Source organism: Bison bison, unplaced genomic scaffold (genome assembly GCF_000754665.1).
Source record: "Bison bison bison isolate TAMUID 2011002044 unplaced genomic scaffold, Bison_UMD1.0 scf7180017864531, whole genome shotgun sequence".
Lineage (NCBI taxonomy): Eukaryota > Metazoa > Chordata > Mammalia > Artiodactyla > Bovidae > Bison > Bison bison.
Genome location: NW_011495081.1, coordinates 7,563,016 through 7,584,179, shown reverse-complemented (window position 1 = coordinate 7,584,179; position 21,164 = coordinate 7,563,016). Strand labels below are relative to the sequence as shown.

At 36.2% G+C, this 21,164-nt stretch overlaps 1 protein-coding gene across 2 annotated transcripts in view; it reads right to left on the bottom strand.

Moving 5' to 3' along the window:
- HIPK3 (homeodomain interacting protein kinase 3) overlaps positions 1–21,158 on the bottom strand; it is an 81,754-nt gene extending 60,596 nt beyond the window's left edge. For both annotated transcript variants that reach the window (XM_010831830.1, XM_010831831.1), the window contains exon 1: positions 20,975–21,158. The gene's annotated coding sequence lies outside the window, so the exon portion shown is untranslated. The remainder of the gene's footprint in view (positions 1–20,974) is intronic.
- Positions 21,159–21,164: the final 6 nt, after the last annotated feature.

The window sequence follows — 21,164 nt, the reverse complement described above, 5'->3', positions numbered from 1 at the left end:
TGAAAAGTGAAAAAGTTGGCTTAAAGCTCAACAATCAGAAAACTAAGATCATGGCATCCGGTCCCATCACTTCATGGCAAACAGATGGGAAAACAATGGCAACAGTGACAGACTTCATTTTGGGGGCTCCAAAATCACTGCAGATGGTGACTGCAGCCATGAAATTAAAAGACGCTTGCTCCTTGGAAGAAAAGTTATGACCAACCTAGACAGCATATGAAAAAGCAGAGACATTACTTTGCCAACAAAGGTCAGTCTAGTCAAAGTTGTGATTTTTCCAGTAGTCATGTATGGATGTGAGAGGTGGACTATAAAAAAAGCTAAGGGCCGAAGAATTGATGCTTTTGAACTGTGGTGTTGGAGAAGACTCAAGAGTCCCTTGGGCTGCAAGGAGATCAAACTAGTCAATCCTAAAAGAAATCAGTCCTGAATATTCATTGGAAGGACTGATGATGTAGCTAAAACTCCAATACTTTGGCCACCTGATGTGAAGAACTGACTCACTGCAAAAGACCCTGATGCTGGGAAAGACTGAAGGCAGGAGAACGGGACGACAGAGGATGAGACGGTTGGATGGCATCATCAACTCGATGGACCCGAGTCTGAGCAAGCTCCAGAAGCTGGTGATACACAGGGAAGCATGGAAGCCTGGCGTGCTGCAATCCATGGGGTTGCAAAGAGTCGGACACGACTGAGTGACTAAACTGAACATGGACAACAGCCAAAAGCCAGATAATTTACCTGGAGATGTTAAAGAAACTAATGCAATTTCTGAATCCAGCTGTCACTACTTTTCCTTTTCCAACATGCCAAGCCAGAAGGCAGACAATCAGCTTAATCCAAGGGCCAACTAAAGGAAGCTTAGAAAAAGTAATTACCTCTCACCAACACTGTGCGCTGGGGTACCAATCTCGAAAAGCATTTTAGAAAATTCTTTCTAAGACACAAGGTAGAAGTGTCACATAATTTACACAGCACATAAGAAAAAGGGGGGAGGGGGTAACGCTGGAGATAGTTGTTATAATAGACCACAAGAAAGGAACTCTAAATTACTAATCAAACTGACCACAGGTATTAAGTCTTTCCCTTCTCCCACCCACCATCACATTAACTCATAACCTGAGAGGAGTCTCTCATCCTTGGTGTTCATGAATTTTACTGAGTATAGTCATTACTCCCAGAAGCTGCTTAGGTTCCAAACACTGATTTAGTTCACTACTACATATTTCCTATTATTTTTCATTGCTATACATACGGTTACACCTCTGCAGCTGTATTTCATAAACTCTGTCATTTGTTCTTACCATCTGACTAAGAAATGAAGTTTTGGAATATTACCCTTTTGAAAGCTGAAGCTACCTGTACAGGCACTCTGAGGACAGTCAAGCCTCCTGGTAGAGCAACCATTAAGCTTCCATTCCTCAGGTTTAATAATCTCGGGTACTTGAACAGGCCTTATTTTCCCATTCCTCTAAAAAAAATTTTAAGACTCATCTGATATCTATCTAAATTCTTCACATCCTTTTACAATTACTGAAACAGCAATGTAACCAATGTTGATAACCAAACCACCACTAACCATAAAGAGAGAGTTTCTTTTTTCTTATAATAATACATTATAATATAATAATATTATTATACAATATCAGACCTTCTGAAAAGGGAGGGAGGGAGCAGAGATAGAAACACTTTGAACATCTTGCGTGCTCATGTCACTTCAGTCACGTCTGACTCTTCACAACTCAATGGACTGTACCCCTTAGGCTCCTCTGACCATGGGATTCTCCAGGCAAGGATACTGGAGTGGGTTGCCATGTCCTCCTCCAGGGGATCTTCCCGACCCAGGAATCAAACCCGCATCTCCTGAGTCTCCTGCATTGCAGGTGGATTCTTTACCCACTGAGCCAATATGAAAATTCTGGGTCATTTTCTGCCAAACTTAAACATGGTACTATGTAATAAGGTTCTTATTTAAAATATTCTATCAAAAATATATTTAATGCCTTGCATTCTCCTTACTCAACTTTCTTCTTCTACTTGTTCAAACTTCATTAATTTTTTTTCCTTAAACTGTGGTAAAATATACATAACATAAAATTTACCATTTTTAAGTGTACAGCTCAGTGGCATTAAAGTTATTCCCACTATTGTGCAACCATTACCATCATCCATATCCAGAACTTTTTTCCCTCTTCTGAACTAAAATTCTACCCATTAAACAACTGTCCATTGTCCCCTCTCACTAGCCCCTGGCAACCAGCATTCTATACTCTACATCTACAATTCTGACTACCCATGAGTTTAGTTATACATTTATCCTTTTCAGATCAGATGAGATCAGATCAGTCGCTCAGTCATATCCGACTCTTTGCGACCCCATGAATCGCAGCACGCCAGGCCTCCCTGTCCATCACCAACTCCCGGGGTTCACTGAGACTCACGTCCATCAAGTCAGTGATGACTGGCTTATTCCATTTAGCGTAATGTCCACGAGGTTCATCCATGTTGCAGCATGTGTCAGAATTTTCTTTTTAAAGCTAATATCCCACTGATGTTTATGCCATATTTTTATCCATTCAGTCATCTAAAGATACATGGGTTGCTTCTACCTTTCAACTACTGTGAATAATGCTGCTGTGAACATGAATGTACCAACATCTCTGCAAGACTTTGTTATCAGAGTCTTATACTACTGCTGCATTCTTCACAAAGTCTAGCACAGAGTTAAACGAATAGACTCAAGGTGTTCTACAGTTTCACACATTTTCACTTATTTTTTTATATGATATTGCAAACACTAGTTTTATCACAACTCTAATTTTTGTACAAATGACTGATTCATTAGGTCTGACAAAGAGATCAAATGAGACAGAAGTCTTCAAGGTAACAATACTGTCTTCTAATCTAGTTTCATGTAAATAATAAATTGTTCCAGTTTGGTTCATGCACAGACTTAAAAGCTTTGTTTTCATAAATATACTTAGAAAAGGTTTCCATTTTTTTCCATTTTTAAAATATTTTCATTCAGAAACATTCTTATGATATTTGTAACTGGACACCATGCAATCAATATCAGAACTTCATTTCTGTTTCAACTGAGAATTCGTCAACATTTTATTGAGGGATAAAAGGACCTTCTTCTTAAGAGCTTTAAAGCTGAAGGACAAGATATCAAACATAGAGAAGAATACTAAAGACAAGTATCACACAACTTGACTTAGAGTGACTGAAAAAAGCTATTAACTGCACAACTATTTATTATTGTAATGCCACTTTAACCATCTTATCTTGGATTAGCTCATAAATGTAACTTTAAAATTAATATTAGTTTATTGTATAGATTTTCTAAAACATCACCCCCTGAAATAATTATGATGATACCACAAATGAAAACCTTTTCCAAACACTGTATTATTTGGGCGGAAGTTTGAATTCCTGTTAACTGACCTAATTGTCAACATATATTTCAAATGATATATGAGTTAATAATCTATGAGAGTATTTTAATGTCTAAAAAACTCACAGAGATTAATTAATTCACATATATCCAGTGAAAAACATGGCCCCAAAAGATACATGCACCCCGGTGTTCACTGCAGCACTGTTTACAATGGCCAAGACACGGAAACAACTTAAATGTCCATCTACAGGAAGGGATAGAGAAGATGCAGTGTATACATATACATATGCACACACATATACACACACACAACGGAATACTACTCAGTCAGTAAAAAGAATGAAATAAGGCCATTTGCAGCAATATAGATGGATCCAGAGAGTGTCATACTGAGAGAAGTTAAGTCATACAGAGAAGGAAAAACATCACATCTCATCCCTTATATGTGGAATCTAAAAAGAAGTGATACAAATGAACTTACTTACAAAACAGAAAGAGACTCACAGAAAACTAACTCACGGTTGCCAGGCGGAAGGGACAGTTAAGGACTTTGGGAAGGTCATGTACACACTGCTATATTTAAAGTGGATAACCAACAAAAACCTGTTGTTTAGCACATGGAACTCTGCTCAATGTTATGTGCCAGCCTGGACGGGAAGGGGGTCTGGGGGAGAATGGATACATGACTATGTATGGCCGAGACCCTTCACTGTTCACCTCAAACTATCACAACACTGTTAACTGGCTACACCCCAATATAAAATATTTTTAGTATTTAAAAAAATAAAAAATAAGAAGGTAAAAGCACTAATCAAACAAACAAAAACAGGTAAAATAATGTTCACTGCTGCAGAGGAACAAAACTTTGAAGCAACCGTCAGAAAAGGAATGGATATAGTTGTTTTGACTTTTTCATACAACACACAACTGTGGCTTATAGCACAATCATCATATATTTCTGTACTGCAAAAAGAAAACAATTATAAGGTTAAGACACTAAGATACTATCACAATTTCAAAGATGTGAAAACGTGGGGAAAATTGTGCATGTTAGAATGAAAGACATGCAGCAAAGCGAATTAATGTAAATTATACATATCAACATGGATAAATCTCAGAACAATGTAAAACAAGAAACAAGTTGCAGAAAAACATGTATTATTTATTTAAAGTCAATAGCAAACAAACCTATATTGTGTTTTTAGATACATTAAGTATGTGGCAAAAGTATAAAATCATGCACAGAAATTATAACAGGCCAAGAAGAAAGGGAAAAGGAGAGACTTCAACTGCAGGAACTGTTTTGTACCCAGGGTGGCAGCTGCACAGGAACTGGTTCTTTTACTCTCTATACTTTCATAGCCTAAATGTACATTAATTTTAAATACAGAAGGAAAAAAATGTACCAGAGAAGAGGATATCCTCTTTAATTTTAAGAGCTAGAACATATATAACGATTTTAGATATATTTTATTAGCTTATTAGTCAGCCATACACTATTTCATCCCATTTTTTCAATTTTTAAATTTTTCTTTCAATTCAAGTAAAAATATTTAGGAGGAGGAAGATTTAACAATGAAGCATGTTTTTTCATCAATGAGCTCCTTCTGGGAAAAGGCAAACACATGTATACATATAGCTACATTACTAATGAGGGCAGTAACAAGGATATATGGTGCACACAGGTAGCAAAAAAAGGGGATGACTAACCTATGCCTGAAAGAACACAGGATTCACTAAGAAGTTAACCTGAGCTAGATTTTGAAAGATGATGGAAAGAAGTCTGCTACTTAGGAAGGATATTCCAACAGCACAAACCAATAGCTCGTGTAAGAGAAGAGACTAATGAAAAATATGACACATTGGCTTTGTGTGGCTAGAACAGGGGCCCATAAATTACAGTCAGCCAAATTCCACCCAGACTATTTTTGTATGGCCCACAAGCTAAGAATGTCTTTTATATTTTTAAAGGTTTAAAAAAAGAGAAAAAATGCATGCAACCGGGATCATATGCCACTTGTAAAGCCTAAATTATTTCCCATTAAGCCCTTTAAGAAATTTGCCAACCTCTGCTCTAGAACATACTTGCTGCCAGGGGCAGCTGGAGAAAAAGATTCTCTTGAGAAGAAGAAAGATAACTTTAAAAAGAAAAATCACAAAGAACTTCATCTTCCATACTAAGAAGCTATGGGTGATGAGGTGTCTCTGAAATGTTTTAAATAGGAAATCAATATAATCATATTTGCGCTTTTTTAATCTTATTTGTATTTTAGAAAGATAACTCAGGAAAATTTGTGAACAATAAACTGGAAAGAGACGATAACGGAAATAACAGTTGAAAGACTACCCTAATAATCCAGATAATAGCTGATCAGAGTCTAAGCAAAGGCAGAAGTAATGGAATGAGACACTGCTGATCACCAATAGTGATAGGTGACTAGGAGATAAGAGCCACAGAACTCGGTGAGGAATGAAGGAAGTGTCACAATCATGCTTCTGACTTGAAAAAATGGTAACTAAATGTGAACCAAAAAATTCTTTTAAAGGATAAATGAGAGAGGAAAAACTGAATTCAATTTTAGATACACTGAGTTTGAGGTACCTTAAGACTGAGCCCAATTAAATGCAGATTCTTACAAAAAGGCCTACATTCGAGTAGTTTACTTAGGAAGCTTTCCCATGGGGCACAAGTAAGCGACAAGGGATAATTAGTCAGGAAAGAGGGAAAAGCAATAAATGTAAAGGAATGATGGAATTAAAAATTAACTACTTGGCAACAACCATAATAATTGATTCAAACAAGAATTATCAATGGGTGCAAAAACTAGTGGGTAAGAAAAAGAATGAATATATGTATAACTGAATCACTTTGCTGTATACCTTAAACTAACCCAATGCTGTAAATCAACTATACTCCAATAAAATCTAAAAAAAATGGTGAAAGTTTCAAGAATAACAGGATATTATTCTTGGGAGACAATTCACCATGGATCTCTCATGCTTCTCGGAGTCTTGTAAGCAGGGACACTAAATGCCTTTGTTTCGGAGTCTCTTCTCAAGGATATTTGTATACTGAACAGCCTTGGAAAGTAGAGATAGCGTCTTCCTGAGCAAAGGGCAGGTTGCTTCACGCCAAGATAATGACTCCCTCCTGCGCGCATGTCAGGCAGGTTCACTGCCCCTTACAAAAGATTTGAGTTTTCCAAACCTGGGGTGCCACTCCTGCAGTGCAACTCCTCTTGTGCCTGAGTCACCTGGCCCTGTTTGCATCACCCTGTGAGAACTGAGCTGGGGAAACAGAGGAAATACTGACCCACTGACTACTACTATTGCTCAGTAAGTGAGAAATAATAAAGTCCTTTATCTCTTACCTCAGAGTCTGTCTCCTGCAGCAGCCATTCCTAATCTGTTAGTTTGCAAGACCTTTCATAGTTCTTGACAATCACGTATTTTTAAAGTACATTCCCACAAGATACGTATTAATCAAAAAGAAGAAACGGGCAGATGTCACGTTAACCGGGTGATCAATGTTAAAATCTCTAGTAATGGGCTATATCGCCATCAGTGACTCCATGTATGATGTATTGAGAGGAATATATTTCACTGTGCTACTTCTAAGCACAAGAAAACAAACATCCAAGCTGACGGCCATTCTACAAAACAACTAGCAGTATTCTTCAAAATGTCAGTATCAGGAAACAACACAAAGACTGAGAAACTTTCCAGATTACAGAAAACAGATATAAAACAAAACAGCCTTTGCTTTTATGGAAGAGAAATTAGGGGTATATGGACATCAAGTTTGCAACGTACTCTCAAAAAGTTCAGGGGGAAAAAAAACCACAGATATAGAGAGGAAAAGGTAAATGCAAATGGGGTAAAAGTGTTAACATTTGAAGCATCCACGTGAAAAACTACACAGGAATTCTTTGTACTATTCTTGCAAATTTTCTGTAGGTCTGAATTTTTGTCAATTGACAATGCTTTTCTTGCACAAGGCTGCTCTTCAAGCGTTACTCATTTGAGAATGAACTGCTGAATATCTTAGGTATGGCCTCAGTTCAGTTGCCCAGTCATGTCCAACTCTTTGTGACCCCATGAATTGCAGCACACCAGGCCTCCCTGTCTATCACCAACTCCTGGAGTTCACTCAGACTCACGTCCATCGAGTTGGTGATGCCATCCAGCCATTTCATCCTCTGTCGTCCCCTTCTCCTCCTGCCCCTAATCCCTCCCAGCATCAGTCTTTTCCAATGAGTCAACTCTTCGCATGAGGTAGTCAAAGTATTGGACCTTCAGCTTCAGCACCAGTCCTTCCAACGAACACCCACGACTGATCACCTTTAGAATGGACTGGTTGGATCTCCTTGCAGTCCAAAGGACTCTCAAGAGTCTTCTCCAACACCACAGTTCAAAAGCATCAATTCTTCGGCGCTCAGTTTTCTTCACAGTACAACTCTCACATCCATACATGACCACTGGAAAAACCTTGACTAGACGAACCTTTGCTGGCAAAGTAATGTCTCTGCTTTTGAACATGCTATCTAGGTTGGTCATAACTTTCCTTCCAAGAAGTAAGCGTCTTTTAATTTCATGGCTGCAGTCACCATTTGCAGTGATTTTGGAGCCCCAAAAAATTAAGTCTGACACTGTTTCCACTGTTACCCCATCTATTTCCCATGAAGTGATGGGACCAGATATCATGATCTTAGTTTTCTGAATGTTGAGCTTTAAGCCAACTTTTTCACTCTTTCACTTTCATCAAGAGGCTTTTTAGTTCCTCTTCACTTTCTCCCTTAAGGGTGGTGTTATCTGCATACTTGAGGTTATCAATATTTCTCCCGGCATCTTGATTCCAGCTTGTGCTTCTTCCAGTCCAGCGTTTCTCATGATGTACTCTGCATAGAAGTTAAATAAGCAGGGTGACAATATACAGCCTTGACGTACTCCTTTTCCTATTTGGAACCAGTCTGTTGTTCCATGTCCAGTTCTAACTGTTGCTTCCTGACCTGCATATAGGTTTCTCAAGAGGCACGTCAGGTGGTCTGGTATTCCCATCTCTTTCAGACTTTTCCACAGTTTATTGTGATCCACACAGTCAAAGGCTTTGGCATAGTCAATAAAGCAGAAATCGATGTTTTTCTGGAACACTCTTGCTTTTTTGATGATCCAGCGGATGTTGTCAATTTGATCTCTGGTTCCTCTGCCTTTCCTAAAACCAGCTTGAACATCTGGAAGTTCACGGTTTACTTGCTGAATCCTGGGTTGGAAAATTCTGAGCATTACTTTACTAGCGTATGGCCTAGATCACCTAGAATTGTCAGGCACAGAGCAAGTCCCTGGGATCATGTGCCCCCATTAATAAAAAAGTATTCATAAGCAGTGACAGGAAATCTTTTCATTAAAATATATTACTTAATTCACACTTGCTTTTCAAGCTTTGGGTCATTATGTAACTTCTTCATTCAACAGAGACTAAAACTATTTAGTATTTCACTATGTGGTCCAATAAATTGACAATAAAAGAGTCTTTTTATTCTTCAAAGACAGAGAACCTTAGTACTAATCTAAACAAGGTTCTACAACAGGAATTAGAAAATCAAACTATATGACTAGCAATATTTAGTCAATAAAAAGTAGTATCTAGTCACGCTTTCATTTTTCAATTACTTTGTTTAAAGTACATATTTATAAAAAACAAAACAAGTCTTCTTAAAAATAAAAGACAGGGTATGCCAGAAAATAAGTTTTCAGTGTGAATAGTAAGTTTAACTCTTCACTGGCCATTTTTAATATCTATATTATTAAAGAGGTCACTGTGCCTATTATATCCAGGAGATTACTGATGCTAAAATATTTCATGTAAGAAAATGCATATACATGAACCACTTCAAATTGTAAAGCTTCATAAAATAAACCTGCTGTCTCAGGTACCTACAAAACATTTATTTGAAAACACTAAAGTCTTGGGTATTTTCCAGCAGTATTGTGAACAAAGCATCTAGGGAATGTGTTGACTATAACACAAATCAGCATGTTAAATAACAAGCTTCATCTGACTTAGCAAAACATTCCAACTTTTGGAACAGAAAGTGATCCGGTGGACATTTCAAAGCTGCTAGAATTCACCCTGCCAATACAAGTCTTTAGAAAGGCTAGAAGAGAGTTAATGAAAAACAGTATTTAAGAACTACATTTTCTAAAGCATATAAATCTCTAGATTTTTTTGAAGCTATGTAAAAATCAAAACTCAGAAATGGAAATATTGACAGAAAAGCTGACTAAAAGTGAAAAGTTCCTCTGAAGAACTCTTTTTATTGAAATAAACTTTAAGATTCATAATTCAAATCTAGTTTATAAAACAAGTACAAAAGAAAATTTCCTTAAATTCATCACACAATATCTACTAATGCCAGTACCTACCAATGGATTATTAGAAAAATTAAACAGCCTTACATCTTTAGGTTATGAATAAAATAACTCTCTTCTAGAAAGCCAAATGAATTGTTTTCTACTTTGTAGGAAAGTCTGTCCCAAAAGAATCACTACAAAACTTTTCTTATTAAAACAAAAATCCATGTAACCAACTGTTAAAGCATGAATATCTCCTAACCTAAAACACCTCTGAAACAATTCAGAGGAAGGTGAATCATAGATTAATAATTTGATCAAACATCCACTGCTGATCAACCAAAATAAAGAAAAAAAAATGCTGCTGACAAGTTAAGACTTTTATAAGAGATAAGAGTTCAAAGTTCTAAATGAACATTTATAGAATTAAAGGTCAAGTTCTACAAAAATTTTCTAAATTATGGGCTATGCTAAATAAACAGTTTTAAGATTCTCTTTCTGTACAGTGTTCTTCATACATAACTAAGAGTACTATCACTCAAGAGTTATATATACTACATGAGCTGCAAGTCTAAAAACTAGTGTGAAGTGAGAACAGTAGCTGCCCACCACCATGCACACACTAATAACAGTTTTGTATTTCTAAGAGCTGAAGAGACAAATATTTACAGTTGCATAAGCTTGATTTTAGTACTTTTGGTTTTGAAAAATCTTTATGAAAGACATTTTAGGGCTTGAAAAAATAAACTGGAACAAAAAAGTCAATTCCTTGTTCTTTCCAAATTATGTTAAGACCCTGTATGTTCCTGATGTGACCTACACTGCTAAATTCATAGTTTTTTTTCTCCCTGTAATTATGTTCTCTCTCTTCATAGCTGGTTGCCAGATAAGCCATTTTATAGAAAAGTCCTTTTTGAGGAATTTAGTGAAGTACCTTCAAATACTTTTCTAAGTAAAGAAACTTCAGTTTCAAATTTTAAATGTCATATACATCTTGTGAAGATGATCTTTCACCATGGCATCAGGAAATCCTGCGCTTCTGGAATCTCTATGGTATCAAGTGAGAAACAATAGAAGGAACAGAAATGAGACTATATTAAGAAAAACAAAGATCTCACTCTTATTCTCATGACAAATTTGAGGAAGAGGACAGGGCAGAAATTTACAATGGATATCCTTAAGAAAGCCAGAAAAAAAACTAAAGAACAAAGCAATTCATAAAGCCCTACAGAGGAAAAACAATCAGCTTCTCAAAAGTACTCTTAGAGGACGCTGAATTCTTAGAACTATTACAACTGCTTCTGTTTGGCTCTGACTACCTCTAACCACTAACTTCTTAAAGTGACACGTTGTTGGGCTGCATGTAATAAGCTGTGAACTAAAACTGCAGATTTATATCCATTTGGCAAGGGTCACATAAACATTTATTTATTCCACAACAAGCTCACAGAAACATTGAAAAAAATGTGTTATATCAGTGTAAAAAGCCACACTGTCATATAGGATACCATATAACTATATGTATCAGAATTATAATGATAAGAAAAACTCAAGATTTATCTAGCTAAAGAGTTTTCTTAACAACACTAATGCATTAAAAGATAAAAACATGATTAAGAAAGTTTAATTCAAAAAATGTTTAATTCAAAGAAACAAACTTACAAATATAACAGACTTGTGGTTGTTAAGTGGGCAGGGGCAATGAATTGAGAGTGGGGACTGCAGTGCAAACTATTACACATAGCATTGGTAAACAGAAAGGTCCTACTATATACCACAGGGTATACAGTATATTCAACATCTATATTCAATATCCTATAATAAATCATAACGGAAAATATGAAAAAATGATATATATATGTATATATATACGTATAAACAAATCATTTTGCTATACATCAGAATTAACACAACACTGTTCATCAACTATACTTCAATAAAATAAATTTTTTAAAAAAGAAAGTAATTCAGATTGAAGTTTCTGTAATATCTAACACATTTTTGCCTAAATAATTTATTTTATTTATTTTTGGCTGTGCTAAAACGAGCAGGGGCTACTCTCCTTTGCATTGGGCAGGCTTCTTATTTGCAGTGGCTTTTGTTGTGGAGTACAGGCTTGAGGAAAGCTGGCTTCCCTGGCTGCAGCACATGGGCTCAAAAGTCGCGTTTCCCAAGCTCTAGAGCACAAGCTCAATAGCTGCGGCCAAGGGGCTGAGCTGCTCTGCTGCGTGTGGGATCTTCCTGGATCAGGGATCAAACTTGAGTCTCCTGTAAAGGCGCACGGATTCTTTACCACTGAACCACCAGGAAAGCCCCCTAATTTTTAAGTTCAAAATTAAGGCTAGCTACTGATTCCATGGCATAAAACAAAAACACACTAAATCATTTGAAAATGACCACAAAGTAGTTATAGCTTACTGATGAGAAATTTATCCTCCAGATAATAACTAAAAATTTCTTATTGGCCAAAACTGACCTCATGCCATTTTTCAGGTAATTGCGTAAGAGGCTAGATAGAATCTCAGATGTAAAACTAATGATTACATATTAACTATACACAATGAATATGCCAAAATGGTCATATTACAATGTTATAACTTAAATGTTATTTATTCATAGAAGCCTTGCAAATTCAAAGAGTAGAAATTATCACTAAGCCTTATCGTTACTTGAAATCAGATGGCTAGAATGAGTGGACTAATCTGTGACATTTAACATTTTGCACAAAAGCATTTCCTTCAGTCATTCTAATGTATGCTTTATTACATGCTTATAATCATAATACATGTATAACCTGATGTCAATTTGTTCTCTTACAGGATATCTTTACTCTTATTTTAAACAGCAGCATAATATTCTACCACATATGCATATCTAAGTTGCTAGACTGCTTTTTTTCCAGTTTTTTCACATTTATAAAGTTGTAAATATTTTCATATAGCTTTTATACATACTTTATTTTCTTAATATGAATTTCCAAAAAAGAGACTTGATAAAAACTGAAAGATTTTGTTTTGCAAAGCACAGTTTTGGCTGTGTGTCTTGTTTTTAGTAGTATTTTTTTTAATGCACTCATCAGAAAAAAAAATAGTTTAAGACTTAAAGTTTCAAACATTAAAACCACAATAGAAAATGAATATGAATACCAAAAAGGAAATGCAGAAAAAGGAACAAATTTGGAAATAAGATTATCAATTAAGTTTGAGCTACCTGTACAGGAAAAATAGGGAGTTCAGGAGACAATTCAGAAGATGAGCTACAAGAAGCTCAGAACTGAATAGTGACTGGACGCAATCATCTGGAGGGATACACAAACCATGAATAAGAGAAAACTACTGGAGAGCTTAGTGGGAGTAACTTCACTAGAGTGGCATGGACAGAGAGCTACAATGTCAAGTAGAGGCTAGAGTACACATTAAGGAATGCGGAAGAAATAGAGTAGGGAAGATAGGTCCACAGACCTGTGGAGGCACAATTAAAAGATGCCTGTTTAAGGCTGAAGAAAAGAGGTCAAGAAAAAGAGAGAGACTGAAGTTACTGGATAGGTTCAAGATGCTGAAAAACATTTTAGGATGAAATCCACAAAAGAGAATAGGGAGTAGTCTTGGAGGAAAAGAGGTATTTCTTTTCTTGAGAGAGTAGTAGAAAAACAACATGGGTAATGGTATAAGTTATACTCTGAAGTAAAGGGTTGGAAATCTGCAGAAAGTTGATATCTGTTTGACCTCTACCTAAGAAACAAACTCACTTGCTAGAATTAAGAAGGTGAGGGGAAAAGTAGTGTTTTGAGAAGTCAAATGGGTCTTTGATACATTCACAATTGCTTCGTCAGGTACCAGTCAAGCCACTCAATAAAGTATGCCAGTATTTGACTACTTTTATGGTTTATGACTACTTTTATTGGAGAAGGAAATGGCAACCCATTCCAGTACTCTAGGCTGGAAAAATCCCATGGACGGAGGAGCCTGCTAGACTACAGTCCATGGGGTCACAAAAGTTGGAGATGACTGAGTGACTTCACTATCACACTATCAATGATAATTATATTTGACTCCCCAATGTCAAGCAGGCAGTTGAGGAGATATAAAAACCTTTGAGACATGGTCTCTGACCAAAGAACAGTTTAGATATGATTTTATATTTTTTTAATGTAACCTTTCCCCTACAATGGAATACATTGTTATTTTATAAAAATAGGTTATAAATTGAGGTATTTCATTTTCTTCCAATCAGATAATAGGAAACAATTTCAAGCTAGATATACCTTCAGATATGAGATATTTTTAAAGTGATTTTGCAAGTTTCAAAGCAGCCACTAGAAATACTTCCAGCACTGTCACACTAGGCTTAGGGCAACTGACAAGGCAAGCATTCCAACTATTTTCTACTCAAAAGCTATTAGGAAACCAATTATGCTATAGTCCCTAACACTCTGAGTAGGTTTCCATACAGAAAACAGTTTTAGAGAATTCCCTGGTAGTCCAGGGGTTAGGACTCACAACTTTCACTGCAGGGGCCTGGGTTCAATCCCTAGTCGGGGAACTAAGATCCTGCAAGATATACAGAGTGGCCAAAAAGAAAACGAATCCCATTTTAAATACACATGTATAAAATATCAAAATGTTACCAAATTGTCAAAGTTCATTAAGAATTTATCATACACAATCGTAATAGGAGAAACACAATACAACACTTGCCTTTTGCATGACTAGTTTTAAGGACCTCAACATAAGACAGACTTGATTTACACAAATTAAGTACACAAATAATATCCCTTCTGAAGAGTGGTTTCAAAATGAGTTATAGCCAGAAATTTCAATATTTTTAAAAGTACCTTAAAATGAAATTAAAAGATGCTTACTCCTTGGAAGGAAAGTTATGACCAACCTAGATAGCATATTCAAAAGCAGAGATATTACTTTGCCAACAAAGGTCCGTCTAGTCAAGGCTATGTTTTTTCCAGTGGTCATGTATGGATGTGAGAGTTGGACTGTGAAGAAAGTTGAGCGCCAAAGAATTGATGCTTTTGAACTGTGGTGTTGGAGAAGACTCTTGAGAGTCTCTTAGACTGCAAGAAGATCCAACCAGTCCATTCTAAAGGAAATCAGCCCTGGGTGTTCTTTGGAAGGAATGATGCTAAAGCTGAAACTCCAGTACTTTGGCCACCTCATGCGAAGAGTTGACTCATTGGTAAAGTCTCTGATGCTGGGAGGGATTGGGGGCAGGAGGAAAAGGGGACAACAGAGGATGAGATGGCTGGATGGCATCACCGACTCGATGGACGTGAGTCTGAGTGAACTCCAGGAGTTGGTGATGGACAGGGAGGCCTGGCGTGCTGCAATTCATGGAGTCACAAAGAGTCGGACACGACTGAGCGACTGAACTGAACTGAACTGACTGAAAACGAAATTCTATCTGTACCCAGTTTTCACCTGTTTTCTTCCCACAGATGGCATAAGAATAAGATTTGGAGAGCCCTACTCCAAACTGAGAAAGTAATAATACAATTAGAAGAGGCAATCTTTTAATAACTTGCTCAGGCAATACAAGAATGGGGCAAGTCCAGAATGAAACACTAGAGAATAAGAGAATGAGATTAACCGTATTTGAGAAATGACCCTCTCCTTCATTTAAATTAACATACGCATGTCTCCATAAGGCAATGAAAGCAATTACACTACTCAACCGCTTCCCTGGTGGCTCAATGATAAACAACCCGCCTGCCAATGCAGGAAACGCAAGTTTAATACCTAGGTTGGGAAGATTCCCCGGATGAGGAAATGACAACCCACTCCTGTATTCTTGCCCGGAAAATCCCATGGATAGAGAAACCTGGTAGGCTACAGTTTACGGGTCACATAATAGTTGGACACGACTTAGCGACTAAATAACACAACACATCTCTGTTAGGCAATATAAGGCTATTATACTACTAAATTGGCTAGACTTGATGGAAAGATTATCACAAAAATAAAATTCATAGAATCTACTTCCTCAAAGCAGAGATTATCATGTCTTACTCTTCATCCATAGACAGTAATTTGCAGTTAATGGGCACTCAAACATGTACTAATTTTCATATACTTATTTATCATTGTTTTACCTATCATAATAAAATTTCATTTATTTGTGGTCAGAGTCAATGATCCAGCTACAAAAAAAGATTTAAAGTATACTAACCCGATTAAAAACCTAATACTTTTGAACCCAATACTACTCTTATCTAACTTAAAATATAAAACTATAACTAATATACTATAGAGATACCTGTACTGTCTCCACTGAAACTGGCCCAAAACATGTTTTGAGAATGTAGTGAAAAACAGCATCATAGCTATAGGCTATCTAGCACATAACCTCTAATTTTCATTGTGGTTTTATGTCACTGTACCCTATTTAATCTCATTAAAAGTTACAATAAATTACAGATTTAAAGTCCTCAGAAGTATTATACTCTTTAAAAAAAAATGTCTCTAGAAAGTCGGGTTCAATTTTCAGTGTTATCAGTCCATCTAACTTATTAACTATGTAAGACCGAGCATTATTTATCTAAAGTAGCATCGTTTACCAGACCTACAAGACTCTTGATGTATTATTAAACAGATAACACACAGTCAATATATACGGTAATGAAGTTTTTACGCCTTTAAAATAATAGCTTTATAGGGGAGGAAACATTTTTTAAACAAGTTATTTTCTGCAAAGTTTACCTTCTGTTTTTCAAAAACTGTAACATTTTATTTATGAACAATATGCAACAAAGAAGAAATTAAAGAGTTTGAAGTTAATATAAATGCTGTTTTAGTAAATCAAATACTTTTTAAAATTTCTAAAATGGATTAACTGGCTAGTCAAATACTAGCCAATTAATAAGCCAAGCTTTATATTTTCTATCAAATCCTAAAGACAATTTCCTGGTAATCCATATGTAATCAAATATAATTTATAATGATTACAAAATTTTAAAAGAGGGAGAGAATGATTCATAGTCTGCTGATTTGATTATTTCAATATCTATCAAACTTAAAACAATTTTTTTCCAATGAGAAAAGGTACTCCAGCATTAATAATTACACGAAAAAGAACTAAATCTGACCACCCTTGGCAATCTCTTATTTTGAATGTGACCAAAGAGTTACACTAAATAACCAGTTTTTCACAATTTAGATGCTCACTTCCCTAGTGGCTCAGACTGTAAAGAGACTGCCCGCATTGGAGGAGACCCAGGTTCGATTCCCTCTGGAGAAGGAAATGGCAACCCACTCCAATATTCTTGCCTGGAAAATCCAATGGATGAAGGAGACTGGCTGACTACAGTTCATGAGGTAGCAGAATCGGACACGACTGAGTATCTTCACTTCACTTAGATCAAGGAAAAGGTATAGTTTAGAGGAGCCAAGTACTATTTTTCCCTATTCCACAAACAAGGTGTAACCACCTTTTCATTTAAAAAAAACAAAACAAACAAAAAAGACAAAGCAAGAAAGAAAATGCAACATGAAAAAGTATCTGGAAGTCTAATCTTTAAAAGAGATGTTCCTCTTAGAATGTAAAAATGAAACATGTGACAAAGAAGCCTGTGTTTTGAAAAACCTAGATTTGCTTATTAAGTGCACTTCAGTTTTATTTTTAAGGATCTCCAAAAACTAAAAATATTCCCATAAATCAAACTCATCATAATGGCAATATGTTCTCTTCTCGTCACACCTCTAATTTCAAGATAGGCCTGTAACGTTCTTTGTTTTTAAATTGTATAAAAAGTTTATCTTCCCTAAATTATACTTTAAGGAAAATAAATTGGGGGCTGGGGAGGATTTAAAAACTGGTCAAGGATGATAAACATATTATTTCACAAGAATGATCATTCGGCAGGTGCCAATGCCATATTCATAATCTTTCCTCCAAGCTACCACAATATTTCATTGACTTTACAACTAAGAGAACTCTGGTTTCTAGCAACTTGAACATTTAAAACAGATTTCTTAAGTCTCCCAAATCCAATGAAACCCACACCTCACCATCACCCCCACCACAGCCCAGCTTTCTCTGAAGTATCTCCCCTCTACCTTCCCTACCCCTCAGTCTCCCTGAGGGAGTCAAAAATGCTCACTCAGAAAATTAGACAAATTGTTTGGATCAAAATAAAATGCACTTAAGGTAAAAAAATATTATCTTGGTTTGCTTCATTTCAAAGACTTTTACATTAGAAAAAGACAGCTTTCAAAGAAAAAAAAAGACAGCTTTCTTGCCATTAACTACTAAATATGAAAGAGAAAAGTAAATCAGCTTAACTGTCCACAAACTATAAATGCCACCCTAAAAATACAGTATTTCCAATACTCATCCAGCTCTTTTAATTTCCACAGGAGTGGTGAGAACAGAAGCTCTAACACCCTAGCATTCAGTGGTATGCTTCAGAATCCAGACAACATGTTGCCTTTATGTAGCGACACATGGCCTAAGTAGCAACTGTGGAGAACAGCCTGATCCACTAAATTGGTCAAGGTCTAATTCAACAAATATTTGGGTAAAATGTGTAATATACATCCTCCAAATATCTGTTCTGTCCTGACAGTGATTAAGATTTTTAAAAAAAGGACAGCTGTGACAAAGCTACAGAAGCAGCGCACTAATATTAAACTGTTCTTCCCCAAATCATTCTTAATTATACCAACCAAACTAAAAGGAGTGGACTTTTGGCTAATCCTAAAATCCTCCACTAATTTAAAACTTCTATTCCAAATCTATAGCCCTATATTCAACTTATAGTGTATGCTTTAACGTATTAGACAAATATATATATATATGCATGTGTGTGTGTATATATATAAAATTTTTAAGCAGCTGAATCCAGAATCAGAAAGGACATCTCAAATAACTCATTTAGACTTACATTCGTATTACACAGAAAAGGTTATACCCACCACAAAGGTTTCAGCAAATCGGGGGGAGGGGGGGGAACGAGGGAGCCGGGAGGGGTTCTTTTAAAATAAAATACACTGATAGGTTCCTTGATTTTTACAAAGTTCTAGGGTTTGTCATCAAAAGTAACTTCCAAGTTAAACATACCACACTGGGAGTCTCAACTTCAGACATTAGGAAGCTAGGACAGCTGCAAACACAGAAACTTCACATGAAGATCTCTTTCGGTACCAACAATATTATCATGCAGCAAAGCATCTCATATCCTTTAATAGTTAAGAAGCAAGAATAATTCTGGACAGATACTTTAAATGTGGAAAAATTCAAAGGTCCTTAAAACACCCTTAAATCTAAATAGTGCCATGATATTTTCATCTCCAAATTCAAACATAAAGTTACAATGGAAAACTATATATTTTTAAAGACTTTGAATTAACTAACCCCCAATAATGCAATTCTAATCTACCATATCATCATATTAAGAAAATTAACTTCGAAAGTTACCAGAATAAATTAACATTCAAATGGAAAACACTCAAACAAGTATTCCATTCAATGGATGTGAAACAGGATTGGGAAACAGCATTTTAGCACTCTGAAATTTACATTTTCTTCATCTGCCCTTCCATAGAGATGCCCTCAATGTTGATATATCAAATATTTAAAACAAAGCTCAATGAAAAAGTTCATTTGACAGCTGCTGCTATTTTAAGTTGCAAGAAAAAAAAGGGGGGTGGGGCTTTCAATAATCTGCATTCAACAAATACTTACATGCCCTGCCTTACTAGCTACAGAAACCCACCTCTGTAATTTGCACCTTGTTTTATGATACCCATGACAGAACATCCAAAAAATTAAAATAGTATGATCTGAAGCTTCTTTTCAAGCATGTTTACAAGAAGAATTACTCCATAAAAATCATCCACTTTTATGTGACTCTAAAACTCCATGCCCAGAAGCCAATGACTGGTTTATAAGCAAGATAATGACAAGTTCAATGGAAAAGGTATTATGACAGTAAACTAAGACTGGCTCACCAGGTTATGATCTGCCTGCCTAATATGTATGTTTAGCTACTATAGTCAGCAGTGTCCAAATATAAATCTGAAACATTTAATGGCTGGCTCTGTTCAAGAGTTCAAGCTCATTTTATCTTTCTAAAACATAGTTTTAAGCTAACACTCTCCACAAAAAAATTTTTAAATATAGTCCCTAGAGTATAAAAAATTAAGGAGCAAATTAAATTATTCATTTTTCCCATAAATACAAAAAAGAACCGCACACAATGAAATATCCAAAATACAAATGTATCAGCACATCTTTACCTTTACACAAATTAAAAACGTTTCAGAAATGTGAAAAAAAATAAACCTCAACCATTGTATTTCACAAATAAGTACCCTATACTTCACAAATACACCCATAAATATACCAAGAAACAGCTTGTTGATTAAAAAGCACGGAACTTTACCTGGTTGGTACATCTCAATTACTCTTAAGTGGCATGAAGGCATGAGGTAACCAACAAAACTATAAAAACTAATTTTTTTAAAGAAAACAAAAAGGGCCAGTCTTATTTTGTTTACTTAAATCCTAAGTTTAATCATGACCTATCAAAATCTTATCATGGCTCATTGTATAAAATTAGCACCGCACTTGCAAGCATAAGCAGAATTTAGACTTATCAAACATATGGTGAGGCTTGCCTAGCTTCTGAAAAATTGAGAATGCAGGATTAAAATGTTTTTAGTTGGGTAACAAAACTCACCGATCCTGCTTAAAAGTTCTCATCAAAAATTTGATTAAGAGAACCTCTTAAAATTTTATAGCGCCCAGTAATTAAAATTTAGAAATAAACAGAAACGGTTTAAATATAAATCCTTCATCTTCAGAAGTTACAGCTAACAAGCAAATACCTAAAATAGAAAATAATAATAATAATCACCAAACTACTAAACAGAGGCAAAGGCTGGTTTACCAGCTAACTTTTTTGGCCCTAGACCAGAGAGACATCAAAGTTGACAATGGAATCAACCATGAGCTTTGCCTGTAAACTGGACGATAATCTGAAAAACTTCTCTACTGCTAACAGAAGCTCCTTTTAATGAGAAGCAGAGACCGACAGGTGGAAAAATAAATTCTAACAGGGCAGCAAGAGGTTGTGAAAACACGGTTCAAGGACTGAACGTGTTGTGACTGCTCTGTAACAGGTCCAAGGTAATTTACGCACACACCCTTCAGCGCAATTCCTCAAGCAGAGATAAGACTGGGAAACAACAGGCTTCGCCGAGAGCTACATACCATGTTAAAACAGCCGTCTCCCTCCCGACAGGAAAACAGACATTCTCTCCTCCGAAGTCTTTCCGCGAGTTCTCCCAGCGCCGCGAAGGGAAGCGGGCGGCCGCCACCGTAACGAGAGACGCCGGCAACAGACCTGCCGCGCGGCCGCCACGCCTTCCTCCGGCCGCGGCGGGGGACGCGGAGCGGCGGA